Below are 12,245 nucleotides of genomic sequence, written 5' to 3'. Positions count from 1 at the left end.
TGGTAAATAAAAGTGTGTTGAGGGTTATGCAAGAACAGCTGTCGTTGCCATGTTCGTTCTCACTGTGTATCTGAGCATATCAGTGTGTCTGCCCTTTTGTCTCTCTTGGCTTTGATTTGGAAGTCCATTTCTAATGGGAAGAAAGCTACAATTTCTGAAAGTATAACTAAACTTCTTTGGGAGTAAGTATGCTCTTGTTTAGGAATCACTTAGCTCTGCTAAAACTTGGCTATGATGGAAACGTGTACTTTTAGAACTCAACAGATTTTGTTTTTTGCTTTTTGAGAGACTGGTGATTGTACCTAGGGCCTTATACATGCTAGTAACTACTACTTGAGCAATGCCCCTAGATACTTGTTTGATTTTGAGCCTTTGGAAAGGCTAGGCTCCAATTTACAATCTTCCTGCCTCTGCCTCCTGAGTATCTAGGAATACAGGTGTGTTCTACCATGCCTGGTCCACTTGGGGTTTTGAATTTTACCATCAATATCGGATAGTAGTGTAGCCTAGAGATCATTTATATTTCCCCAACTCTTAGTTTTCTTTGTGATGTGTAAGTGACAGCACACTAAGGTCAAGAACTTGGAAAATTAGATACAGGTGAACGATTAGTATACTGTAGTTGCTGGCATAAAAGCAAGATCCTTCCATGCATTTCTCCACAAATAAACTCAAATAAACTGATAAAATAGTGATTCTATTGATTATGGTCATTTGCAGAATATCTATTTGCCAGGCATTGTATTAGGTTGTGGGGATCCACTGAAGATGATAATTGCTCAGGTACCTCCTTCATCAGTCTGCGTCAAGCCATTGTGGTTCCTACAGAATTCTTTCAGAGTGCTTCCAGAGCCAAAGCAGCCTGTGTAATCAATGTCCTTGGTGATCCCTGGCCACATTTACAAGATGACCACAGTGGTTTTTGAGTAGCCCTATCTCAGAATGTCAATGCTATCTGAGAAAAACATCAAGACTATTTCCATTTTTGTGTGGTTTCAAGTAAATCTTAGCTACTGTTCTTATTCCTGAGAGCTTAAAATTGTGATTAGTGCCTTTTGAAAACATCCATCATTTAAGTGTCTCTCATTTGGTTATTGAGCAGATACAGATTATCTCTCTGAGAAGCTGGGGAGAAAATATGGTTTAAGCAGATCTAATTTTCTCATCTTTGCACAGAAGAGCCAACTGTTCCTCTTAGTACTTATCTCTGAAGTTTTTATTCAAAGTTGCATTCACTTAATGGGATTCCCACAGGGAAAATTATAAATTTATCCTTTATTTTCTTATTTTTGCCAGTCTTGGGTCTTGAACTCAGAGTACTGTCTTTGGGCTTTCTCAAGGCTAGCCCTCTACCACTTCAAGCCACACCACCACTTTGAGCTTTTTCTGTGTATGTGGGACCAAAGACTCAAAGCCATGGCTTTGTGCATGCTAGTCAGACAGTCTACCACTAGGCCAAGCTCCCAGCCCTTTACCTTTATCTTTTTCCAGTTCAGTTTTTTGAGTGATAGCAATTGTAAGTTCCTAAAAGATTCATCATGAAACTATTTGACCTGATGAACTCTCTCATACCGATTTCCAATTAGTAAATAGATATATTTTTTGACCTGAGGGTTAGTTTGAATTATGGTCTATTTTTGTCCCTGTTTTGTAAAATCTCAAAATCTTTCTTGAATTAGAAATCAATCCTTCCTTCTAATAACGTGCTTTTATTTTTGCTTTTAAGGAGAGCTGTGCAGGATATAGGTTGGCTATCATTTGTGTCATTTTCTCCAGGCAATACTGTGTCCACTGCCTGTGGATTAATAGACAGTTGTTTATCAGTGCCTCTGTGGACCTGACAATCAGTGACTTGCTCTGGTCAATGAGTCCTGATGAAGTGTGATCAGTAAATTCTCTTATCACCATGGTAACTGGCATAGTCCTTAGACAGTGCCCTGTCCTGGTACCTTGGGGAGTGAGCTTGGTGAGACATCAGTGTGGTCTCTGTCTACATTAACCTTATATTGCTAGATCCACAGTCTTTTGAGGGATATTATTGTTCAACCAATTATGAAACCATAAAAATGTCCATATACATTCTGCATCTTTGCTGAAAGTGATACCATAAGAAAATTTGACAGATGCTTCACTAAAGTCAATAGAGGTGAGGTCCAAATTTACTAGGTTAGTAACAGTTTACAAAAAGAATGCACATGGTTTAAATGTGAAATGGTCTTTGAAAGGTCAAGCTCAGTCTGGGGGTTCTGATTTATCCTGAATGCTCATAAAAACATTGGTTTAATTTTTACTCATGTTTTCAGTTTCTGATTTAATCTTGACATTATACAGGCTTTCTTTGATTTAATTTGAAGTGTGTTTATATATTTGCCCTGAAATAATCAATACAGTTAGCCCATTTTCTAATTTTGTATAGAACTTGGTTTTTCATGTCAATTTCCATGTCAGTGGATATCTTTATGTGATAGAGCACAATTAAATGTCTATAGAAACAATGTTAGCTATATAAGAACCCTCTATTTAATCACTAGATCCATTTAGTTATATGTTCAATTTTAACATCACAATTATTTTCAAACAAATGTAATTGGTTGGTTGTAGGCTATTTGCTGGTTTATATGGAGAAGAGAAATAATTGCCCTTTAATGAACTCAACCAGAAAGTTTTATGCCTCCAAAGCATTGTATCCCAAACGATTAGCAACTTCCAAAAAAAGTCCTATCTCTTTCTGGGTCATTGACCTTACCAAGTCTTTTTCTTAAGGGCATATCTCTGCCAGAAGACAAGCAGTGAGCAGGTCTTGGAGTTCATATTTTGCATTCACGGTAATGTAGGAAGTGATATACCTAGCCAAGACTAATGGCTTATCTGCTAGAAACCATAGATTGGCACTGGCAGCTTTTCAGCTTTCCACTCAACATTTTCTTTCCTTTTTTGCAATTTGCAATTTAAGGCAGACTCTTAAGCCTCACTTGGAGATACTTTTTGCAGCTTACTTTATCATTATGCAGGGCCATGTGATTTCATGTCACAGCCAAACAAAGTGGAGTAATGGAACTTTTGCATTCTTATTAGCCACAAGCATAACTCAAATGTTCAGAGACTTTACCAGCCCTTTGGGGAAGACCCACAGGAGATTACATTAACAGTGTCAAACGGCTTGTTTACATAATCCATAGTGAAGCCACCCATCACAGGTATTTCGGTGAATCTGGCACTGAGTGCTGAATGCTAAAGACATCAGTCTTCTTATTGTCTCTCTACTGGGGCCAGAATGAATCTGCCAGAACAACAACCAAAACACACACACACACACACACACACACACACACACACACACACACACGAGCATGCATTTCTGCAACACATTTGCACAAAAATTTCTGGCTTCAAAAAACACTGAAAATATTTGAATGCTATAAATTTTCCTTGTTCATTCTCTAAGGATGCCTCACATTTTGCTGACAGTTTAAGGACTCAGTTCCAGATCCTAGGTCCAGAATAGAAGAGGAATTATCCTGATTTGGATATCTCTACCATCTCTGATTCCAGTAACTTTTGCACAGAGACATCTTTAAACATTCTTATTGCTCTCATCAGTATCAGAGCACCCGGAGGAGGCCAGAGCATCACGGGACATTATTACTTGTGTATGTGCAGAATATCTTTCCTTACCCGAATGAGGAATACACTTTTGTTAAAAACAAAAAGCAAAAAACAAAAGAAATAATAAAGAAGATGATACGAGGGAAATCAGTCTCCTTATTCTTCCTTTTGCTTCTCTTTCAGCCTTCCAAAAATAGTTAATCCTTACATTGGCTCCAAAGATAGAGGTCAAAACTGAAACAGTGGCGCAGACATCTCTGAGGAGTCAATCAGTCCATGGTGCATGACGGTTTTCTTACTCCTAATGAATCCTGGCTGCAGAATTGTAGGAATTCATCCAGCAGAAGAGAGGACTGCACTCATGTGTTATTTGCTCATGACTGAATCAGTCAATAGAGTATAAATTCCATAATTTTGTATGATGGATGCTTGAGTGTTTTGTGAGTGGGCTCTGAGAATCAGGATCCCATTTGGAAACATTGGTAAGGACCCTCCAAATGATGGTTGTGCTTCTAAGCACACATTTGTAGACTTTCAGACAATCTCAGTGACAAAGAATGACATATGTTGGATAAAGTGCTCAACTGGCAGAATGACAAATGCCAAAGCTGAAATCACTCTGATATTAAATATCTGAAATAACAAATTTTGTAGAATAGGCATATAGACATTTCTATGAAAGATTCCTTAGTGCTGTGGAGTACTTTTCTCATCAGCAAAGCATCTGTTGATGCCCTTGTTTTCTGAACAGATGATTAGCAACTATATATTCTGGGCATATAGGAGGCTTGTATACTTTGAGAAAGATTCCTTTGTTTTCTCATCATTCTTTAAACCACTTCTCATCATTCTTTAAACCATTTCTCATCATTCTTTAAACCAAATATAGTCTTACTAAAGGGAAACCAAGCATCTCAAATGAAGGAAATGAACACAACTGAAACCCCACAGCTAAGAAGGCACTGTTGCAGCCAGAGGTGAAGTCCCAGATAGAGTACATAGCCACATTTCCAGGGTGCCTTGAAAAATATAGTAATAAAAGGCCATAGGAGCCACAACACCAGCAAAATATATATACACTAACAATATCTCATTTTATTTTCCTGTATTTTTAATATTTGGATGGTAACTTCTGCTTTTGAATATTTTATTATGTTTAAGTTTTACAAAGGAGTTGCTTTTCAACAAAATGGTTTGTGCATACAGAACATCTTAATCAATGTCACCCATTTTAACATTCTTATTCACCTTTCCCAACTCACTCCCTCCCCTTACTTTTCATAGTTTTTAGGATATGTGTTGAATTTTTTGCCATTTCTAACTTAATTCCATTCCTATTTTCTTCTAAATTAGAAGCACTCCTTAAGTAAGAGATTGTGGCCAAAACATTCAGTGTATTCCTGCTTTTGTAAGATTTTTTTAAGAAAAATAATGGTAAAAATAATAATTAAATTGAACATATAGTTAATCTTTTGGGGGGAGTCGTGAGGTTTGAACTAGACCAGGATGCTGTCCTTGAGCAGTACAGCTTAAGGCTACCTTCCTACTCTTGAGCCAAGCTCCACTTCCCACAGGTTAATTGGAGATAAGAATCTCAGGTCCTTTTGTGCCCAGCCTGGTTTTGATCCTTGATCCTCAGATCTCAGCCTCCTGAGTAGCTAGGATTACAGGCATGAGCCACTGCACTTGGCTTCATATAGTTAATCTTTTAATGCTGGATCATTCATTATTTTTGATTCTTGTGCAAATCCTGGGGCTTGAACTCTGGGCCTGGTTACTGCCCCAGAGCTTTTGTGCTCAAGGCTAGAACTCCATCACTTGAGTCTTTCCTCCTCTTCTTGCTTTATGTGTGGTGATTCATTGGAAATAAGAGTCTCATAGACTTTCCTGCCTGTGTTGGCTTTGAACTGTCATGCTCAGATCTCAGCCTCTTAGTAGCTTAGTCCACTGGTAAATGGCATGAGTGATTCATTTTTAGTTTCTAGTATTAACTGGTTCATTTTTCATCTACATGAAAATTCTTATCATTGGTAAATTGAAATACTTGCATTTCCCTTGTCCAGAAAATGCAATATACAACCACAGATAAAGCACTCCACCATTAACAGTTGATGTCAGTGCTAAAAGTGAAATCTCAGTGGACCTTGCACAGAGTAACAGCAATCCAAATATTTTGTTCTTGAAAAGAAGATTATTTTAGCATACTTCCTGATTTTTACATTGCATAGATTTTAACTAGCTATTCGGGCCATGGTTGTCTAAATAAAAAAAAATTAGAAGAGATATACTCCAAGAAAACAGTTATTTGATTTCACAAATAATATTAAGATTCATATAGTATTTTTTTCTACCTTGAAGTTAAGTCTCTTGGGAAACAGTTAAGAATAATGAAAAGGTTCAGATGGCAGGATGAATTTTCACAAAATAAGTGACTCTGCCATAAATATTCATAATCGTGTTAGCTTCACTTTTTAAACAATTTCCAAGATGTTAGCTGGCTACAGTGTAACTGCTGGTCAAATTGGAGACACAAAGGTTAGGTTATGCTTCCTTCATTAATGATTTGGCTCAATGCACACAGCAGTATAATGTATTTTATGACTGAGGGAAATGATATTGGTTTGAGAAGTCTCATGTAACAGTCATATCCTGTCCAAATATAATTTTGAAAACAATCAGAGCCATTATGGCTCATGCAGAAAGAAAGATAAAGACAGATAGCTGTATATGGGTTTTTAATAAGTAATTCACCCTGGGTCTTGAAACATCAGATTGCCAAGTAATGTTATTAATGTATAAGCATGTTGGTAAAGTTCTGTGCTCTTCCTATTGGTGGACTTTAGATAATGTTTCCAATGCAAATATTTTGTAGTTGCATTGAGTCTAAGTTATGGAAATCAAGAATGAAATCCATCTTTCAAGAATTTTACTCAATTATTTCACATGCCAAAGGAGCATTTTTTAGCAATGGTGTACTGACTATTTATATCTAATATTTTTCACTGGTGAAATTATACATCTTTTACTGAATATTGGATATTTGTTTAGCATATTGATCTGCTCTCAGTCTTTGAGGTTAGCATCTTGGTAAATGCTAAGGAAAATACATAGCAAGAGACTATTAGAATTATTGAATTTGCTTTCCACAGGAAAAACTGTGCATATTCACAGATGAAAATCTAAGACAAAGATGAAGGTCAAATGTCTATAGCTAGAATGTTCAACCATCAATGACATTGTTGAGGCAGACTGAAAACATAGTCCTCCTTCAAGCTACCTTCCTCTTCCTCCCTATACATTAACACCATGAATTTTACAGATACCATGGGTCTTCATCTTGGAATCCAAGTTCCAATGTAAAATCTAATTATGGCTATTGTCCCATTTTGCACATGCTTAGCTTTTACTCTGAATATGACCTCCTAGCAAAAACTACATATATTGTTTGTCTATGGCATTTTGCCTATGTATATATCCATGAATGTGCAAGCATCATTGAAGATTTCTCTGTGTCTTACTCCTATTTGGCATTTTCTTCTATCTGGATCATACTGTCTATGGCCTTTTTCACAGCTAGTAATCAAGGTGATATCTATCAAACATTTACTCTGTGTGTTAGGTACAGGCCTAAGGATTTTTCTATTATTATTTCACTGAACTCTTACAAAAGACTTATGAAGCATATGGTATGAATTTTTTTCCAAATTTACATATGAAAACATTAGGCCACTGATAGAGTTAGTAAATGGTAGAGCCCAGATTGGAAAGCTTATCTAAAGGAAATTTACTTGTAGTACATCTTTTCCCCCTCACTATATTCAAAATGTTTCAAAAATATAGTAATAACTATTAAAATAGTCAGATGTGCCACTTTCTATGTGACTGGGACCATCCTAAGATAGCTTTCTCATCATTTAACAGAAAAGCTGGAATGCACAGAGATTAGGATTTCCATTCAGACGTGGCCTGGCCTTGATTCAGACGCCATCTTAATCTGTCATTATGATGACTTAGTACTCGTGATTCTCTGAAGAGGAAGATGCAAAGGTAAGAGTTAAATAGCTATGGCCTAATAAAAGCTCTTATCCTGAAGACATTTTTCAAGTATTATTATTCAGCACAGAGCAGAACAACTCTCCCGATGAAGAACTCTAGAGGCTGGGAGTAGCCTTACCACTTTTAAGCTGTGGATACTTCTGAAAAATTCATACTATTCTGAATAAAAACCCCAAATCTATTGCATCTTCCTATTAATTCAGTTTATAATCTATTAGGTAATGTTTGGGTTTTATGGCTTTCAATTTTTAAAAAAAAAACTTACAAATCTCATTGCATTTTTCTCTAGATTTCTACTCTGTCAAAAGCAGAGAAAATGATAACAAAATTATTTCCATGTTTCATACTCCTTTCAGTAATTCATGCCTGGTTTTGAGGGTATTTAACATTTGCAAGATAAATATCTCCCTTTCTTTACCCACATTTACTTAGCAATCTTTTTTCCCAAATATACAATTACAGAATATACTTTATAATGATTTTCCACCTACTGTCTCTGGAATACCCATTGGATTTTTGAAATTGTCCTACATGGAGAGCATTATGCCTCACACTACTGGCCATATGTTCATCCACACGAGTACTCTGATTTTCTCATTCAGTCTATTCCTTTGCATTGAGAAAAAAATAGAACTCTTAATTTTATTTGTTTAGTATCATGGGTGATCAGATTTAGTGGCATATAGTTAAGATTGTTACAGACTAACAATGCAATTATAGATAAATGGTAGATTGACAGGTAAATATATATATACATACATATGTAGATACATGAATAGATACATAGATAAATGATAGATAGATAACTGATAAATTCAACACACGAGTATATACATTAACAAAATGTTGAGACAAAGACCTGAAGGGTGAAGCAATATAACAGCAACAAGCACAAGACAATATGTAGGAAATGAAAACTACAAGTTGGGATGGGGGTAGAGAAAGGGAAAGTGGGGTAACAATGATGGAGAAGTAATGTACTCACTACCTTATGTATGCAGCTGTAACCACTCTGTACATCAGCCTGAAAATAAAAAGAATTTTTAAGTATATAAATTAAAAGCACAAATTGCAGGATGAGAACTGGCCTTCTACTCAATAGTGCTTCTCATTAAGAGTTTAGGGTAGTTGGGGCAGGAGCATGACCTAGAGGAAGAATGTTTGTCAAGACCTGGGTTTGATTCCTCAGTGCCACATATACAGAAAAAGCTGAAAGTGGTGCTGTGGCTCAAGTGGTACAGCGATAGATTTGAGAAAGTCCAAGGCCAGAGCTCAGGCCCTTAGTTCAAGCACCAGATCTCAAAAAAAAAGGGGGGGGGGTAGAGTCGTTATACTAAGTTCTAACTGAAACTGTTTCCTAGCACTTGAGATCTTCCCCTTTCTTATTTCCTCCTCCCCAATGTGTACCCATTTTATCTCATCACCAATTATCAGAGTATCACCTCCATATTTTTTTTGCCAGTCCTGGGCCTTGAACTCAGAGCCTAGGAATTGTCCTTGGACACTTTTTGGTCAAGGTTAGTGCTGTGCCAATTGAGCCACTGTGCCATTTCCAGCCTTTTCTGTGTATATGTGGTACCGAGGAAACGAATCCAGCACTTCGTGCATGCTAGGTGAGCATTCTACCACAAGGCTACACTCCTGGAACCTCACCGCCATATTTTTTTCTGATTTTTATTTATATTTTTTTATTTTTTCATTTTATTTTATTGTCAGGGTGATGTATAGAGAGGTTATAGTTACATTATAAGGTAGCAAATATATTATTTCTACAACATTTTTACTCCTTTCAAGGTTTGTCTCCCACTTGCCCTCTCCTTTCCCTTCCCAAGTTATAAAAGTTTATTTCCAAAATATTGTCCTGTGAATGTCACTGTTACATTGGTTCACCCTCTTACTTTATTTTATTTTACTTTTTTATTGTTAAGGTAATACATAGAGTGGTTACAGTTATATTCATCAGATAGTGGGTACATTACTTCTCACACATTGATATACCTTCTCATGTTTTTGTCCCCATTTTCCTCCATCCAGCCCCTCCTAATCATCTTATTTTCCCCCTTCCCCTTCCTATTTCAAATAAACAAATAAATATACATACAATATACCAGGTAACAAAATCAGATACAGTAAAAATATGAGATTAACTAAAGGGCAATAAAGGAGAAGAGAAATAACATAGCACACTGAGAACAACAATCACTCAACATAAAGCTCTTGTTTCCATATCCCAGAGATCCTTTCATTTAGTCTCATCCTATATGAACTTATGTAAGTAGGTTTTAAGCTATTGTAATCCTCTGCTAGGAGAGTACTGGATGTGTACTAATTATTACAAATGAGGGAAACCATTGAGCCTATGTTCCTTTGGATCTGCCTTACTTCACTTAATATGATTTTTTCCAACTCTTTCTATTTTATTTTTACAAATGGGGTGATGTCATTCTTTCTGATGACAGCATAGAATTCCATTGTGCATAAGTATCACATCTTCTTGATCCAATTATCTGCTAAGGGGCATCTATATTGGTTCCATATCTTTGGTATGATAAATAGTGTTGTACAACAGGCAAAGGTCTCATATCTAAAATATATCAACAGCTAAAAAATTGAATCTGTCCAAAACAAATCTTCAAAGAAACAACCATCTCATTAAAAGATGGGCCAAAGACTTAAAGAGAGTCTTCTCTGAAGAAGAAATAAGAATGGCCTATAGACACATGAAGAAATGCTCCACATCTCTGGTCATAAAAGAAATGCAAATGAAGAGCTCACACCATAAGGCCATATATTATGAAGCTAAATGAAAGGACCTCCAGGATATAGAAACAAAAGCCATATAATGAGTGATTGTTGTCCTTAATGTACTATGTTATCTCTCAATTCTTTTGCTGTCCCTTGGTTATCTCATATTGTTACAGTATTTCACCTTGTTATCTCATAAACTGTATAAATGCTTATTTGGTTATTTGAAATAGGATCGGGAAGGGGAGAAAACAAGATGAGGGGTAGGATGGGGGAAGGGAAATAGGGACCAAGACATGAGAAAGGGTATCAATGTTTCTCTAGTAATGCACCTTCTATCTGGTGAATATAATGTAACTCTTCTATTAACTACAATAAAATATATATGAAAAAAGAAATGCAAATCAAAGCAACTTTGAGATTCCACCTCACTCTAGTTAGAATGGTCATTATCAAGAAATCTAATATCAACAGATGCTGGTGGGGATGTGGCCAGGACGGATCACTACTACACTTTTGGTGGAAGTGTAAACTTGTTCAACCACTAAACATAGAGCTCCCCTATGACTCAACAATTCCACTACTTGGCATTTACCCAAATGTCTATACACAAAGACATCCCAAAGCCTCCATATTTTTTAGCTGTTTCCTCTATCATGAATCAATAGATTCCTCTCATTCCTTATAATTTTTCTCACAATTTATTTTCAACTTATTTTCTGCACAGACTACCAGCAATCACTTATCTGAAATTCAACGTTATAAATTTTTTACTTTGAGTTTTGTAAGCTTCTTATTTTCAATAGTACCTTACTAAAATGGAAGTTCTTTTTCTCAGGGAGAAAATTTCTTTCAAATCATACCAATTTTTCTCAAGTTAGTAAGTGCTAATTCTCATCCCAGTTTGAACAAATTGTGGGATTTACTGGGGGCTGGAGACATATGTAGATAGGAACTGAGTTCAAATATATAGTGATGTTCTAGGCACCGATGGCTCATATCTGTAATCCTTGCTACTCAGGCGGCTGAGATCTGAGGATAGTGGTTCATCAGATCAGACAGGAAAGTCTGAAGATTCTTATTTCCATTTGATCACCAAAAAGGCAAAAATGGAGCTGTGGCTCAAGTGGTAGAAGAAGAGCTCAGGGGTAGCTCCCAGGTCTGAAGTACTAACTCCAGTACCAACATGCGCGCATGTGCGCATGGGTGCACACATACAAACACACACACACACACACACACACTCAAATACACACACACAAACACACACATACACACACATACACATGCACATACATGTGCATGCACACACACATATACTCACACACTCACACAGTCACACAAATGCACAAATATCACTGAATATTCATTTATGACAGGAAAGAATGGTTGGTTCCTGGAATAGAGGATTTAAAATGGACTATGCATTTAAAATGAGGTTAAATCTGGTAGCCATTCACTCTGAAAAAGAGACTACAGATATTCCAAAAGTTAAAAGTAAAAACATAGACACATGAAGAAATGCTCAACATCTCTGGTCATAAAAGAAATGCAAATCAAAACAACTCTAAGATTCCACCTCACTCCAGTTAGAATGGCCAGGATCAGGAAAATGAATAACAACAGATGCTGGAAGGGATGTGGTCAGGAGGAATCACTACTACACTGTTGATGGGAGTGCAAATTCCTTCAACCACTATGGAAAGCAGTATGGCAGTGCCTCAAAAGGCTAAACATAGAACTCCCCTATGACCCAGAAATTTCACTACTTGGCATTTATCCAACCATCCAGAAACTAGGTCATACTAAATCCACTACCACAACAATGTTCATTGCAG

General features: G+C 36.6%; 1 long non-coding RNA gene across 1 annotated transcript in view; it reads right to left on the bottom strand.

Annotated features, from left to right (window-relative positions):
• LOC150061367 (uncharacterized) overlaps positions 1 to 12,245 on the bottom strand; it is a 105,217-nt gene that overhangs the window by 3,150 nt on the left and 89,822 nt on the right. Inside the window, exon 2 of the long non-coding RNA XR_016535813.1 lies at positions 8,651 to 8,686. This is a non-coding gene — a long non-coding RNA (uncharacterized LOC150061367). The remainder of the gene's footprint in view (positions 1 to 8,650; positions 8,687 to 12,245) is intronic.

Source organism: Megascapheus bottae, chromosome 6 (assembly GCF_031878675.1).
Source record: "Megascapheus bottae isolate mThoBot1 chromosome 6, mThoBot2.hap1, whole genome shotgun sequence".
In the NCBI taxonomy this organism is placed as follows: Eukaryota; Metazoa; Chordata; class Mammalia; order Rodentia; family Geomyidae; genus Megascapheus; species Megascapheus bottae.
The sequence above is the reverse complement of the archived record's forward strand: the minus strand, read 5'-3'. Positions and strand labels throughout refer to the sequence as shown.